General features: G+C 38.5%; 1 protein-coding gene across 1 annotated transcript in view; it reads left to right on the forward strand.

Moving 5' to 3' along the window:
• LOC102207778 (acid-sensing ion channel 1-like) overlaps positions 1–2,077 on the forward strand; it is a 65,214-nt gene extending 63,137 nt beyond the window's left edge. Inside the window, exon 11 of the transcript XR_001290361.1 lies at positions 332–2,077. The gene's annotated coding sequence lies outside the window, so the exon portion shown is untranslated. The remainder of the gene's footprint in view (positions 1–331) is intronic.
• Positions 2,078–2,521: the final 444 nt, after the last annotated feature.

The raw sequence follows: 2,521 nt of genomic DNA on the forward strand, positions 1-2,521 counted from the left end.
AAATCAGTAAAAACGTTATATTACCCAATGTTTTTAATGGCTCGTCTTCAAACTTCACAACAATATACAAGGCCTTTGGGGATACAAGTACCTGGGTAAGCATTTGACCTACACTGTTAGCACGAAGATCAAAATTTCAAGAATCTATAACAAGTAATATCTCATATGAAAGGGTATGGAGGACACTTTTCTTTTTGCAATACAGTGCCCTATGGTGTTGCAGTAACACCATGACAGGCTAACGTTATCATATTGTAATAAAAACACCATAAAACATCAGTTTTAGTCTAGTCGGTTGCTCTCTGAGTGCTCTTCTTTTTGCTTTTTTCAGACAGCGAATGAACCGATAAACTACCCAAAGGCCCAGCATAAGACACACAAAGAATAATTTGAACTGTAACTCATGTAGACCTATTGTAATGTAGTCCACAATAAAAATACAGAATTGGAAATGAGCAGTATAAGCTCTTTCTCACTTTCTCTCAGAAAACATTTGTTTGCACATTTTCACCGCACATTCTTTGTTATAACCAGTTTATGTATGAGAGTAAAAAAGGCCTACGTATGATTTTTATGCACACGCATAGTTTATACATCCAGCCTCTGATGTTGCGCACGGTTTCGCACTTTGGCCCATCATATGACGCTTGTGAATGTTATCAGTAACCTGTGTTTTTCCTGCTGTAACAAGTTCAAATGCCCGATGTGAAAAAGATCTGCCAAGGGAACTACTTGGGTTAAACACGAGCAGGAAGTTAAAAACCAGTTGCTAGATTCCCCACAAAAAAGATGTAATCGAACAATATGACAAAGAGACTTAATCATCGTGTACTGTATAGCTTTGCTGTAGAAATGAGAAATTTATTAACACGTGATGCCATAACATTCGTTTAAGAGAATGTCATTCATGTTTACATGCTTTTTGTCACATTTTAAGGAATTTTGCTTCTGTTGTGTCAACAAGGCTGGATCACATCAACTAGAATCAATATTTTTGAATGTTTTTTTTTTTACTTTCGAACGCTTACTTGCATGTAGCACTGTACAGCAAGCATCCTATATGTACAGTTCATCCACACCTGCAGTTTGAGCCTTCTTCTGTCCTCGTGTCTGGGTGCGTTTTGTGAGCATGTATTCATTTGCGGTTTTACGGTGATGAAAGAAAAGTGGAAAGAAACTGCCCTAAAATGCTCAACAGTGAGTGTGGTGTCAGGTAGATGGAGAAAATCTGAGCTCTGCGGAGCATGTTTGAGAGTTTCCCTCATGATTGTGTATATACCAAAATTAGGGATGCACCGATATATCGGCCAAACCTCGGCACAGCCTGATCTCCGCCTTGTTGAACATTCACTTCTCTGCAAACAAGAATGTATTTATTGACGTGAGTGTTTTCTGATCTTTTTTTCACAATGCCTAATGTTTAAGATGGTGTGTCAGTTATGTTATTGAAAATTTGCTTGTCTTCCTGGCACGCGAAGGAAAAGCAAACAAGAACAAAGCGTGGCGTGCCCAGAAGTTCACAGTCGGTGCATCCCTACCAAAAATCTAACCATGTTCATTATTCTGCTCCTAGTTGTTCTCAACAGGAAGTGGGATCTGATTAGCGTGTAGCTGTGTGGTGTTACTATCAAGCACAATTATTCCATCAGTTGTAATTTAGTGTAAATATTACTGTTGACTGTGGATAATAATCCTCGTGTATTAGCATAGTCTGGTTTGTCTAACGGTGTACTTAATGGATTTATTTCAAAGAAACTTGCTGTGTGTCTCAATTCATTTTTTCTTCTGTAAATGACTGTAAATTTGTTTATTTGTCAAAGACAAAGTAGGGGGGCTGTTTGTTTGTTTTTATTAATATTGCTAGAGTTGAGTCACAGCAGCCGTTCTCATCAGTACATGAGAATTAAATAGCCAGACTGTTGCTGCATGAGGTCGCCCAGCTTACTGCTTTTGTTTTTGCCTCCGTCTTTACTTTTGCCTTTTCATTTGTGATATGAAAGGACAGCTGTTTTAGTCTGGTGATGTAAAGATGAATAATGGACTTGAATCGGTTGTTACATTAAAGATCAAATGCTAACTGTATGTATCTCTTATTCATTTCGAGGAGTTATGTGTCATCATTTACACTTTCGTCATGAAAAATCAGTAAAGGGTTCGAAAAATGGACTTCTGGCTTTGAAGAAATTTCTTTGGAGGCAGGAGCGTGGCTGAATGTGGATCTGGGATGGATCCAGATCCCGTTTTTCTAGAAAAAGCACAGTGGTCCTCCTCAGTGGAACATTGTAACTATAAATATATAATGTTAAATAATACACTGAAGGTTCCTGTGCTCATTTTAGCTGCAAAACAACACTTTCTTTTTTTTAAATGGACTCCCCCCTCATATGTCTCGAAGTGGTTTGGTCCGCTCCCCCAATTCCTTTTATACTCGTGCTTTTGTTAGCACCATGACCTCACTGTTGAATCCTGTGTTTCGGTGCAGCTTCTGTTGTTTTTACAGCAGTCTCTCGCTGCATGCTAC

Source organism: Pundamilia nyererei, unplaced genomic scaffold, assembly GCF_000239375.1.
Source record: "Pundamilia nyererei isolate P.nyererei 1_Seehausen unplaced genomic scaffold, PunNye1.0 scaffold00044, whole genome shotgun sequence".
NCBI lineage: Eukaryota > Metazoa > Chordata > Actinopteri > Cichliformes > Cichlidae > Pundamilia > Pundamilia nyererei.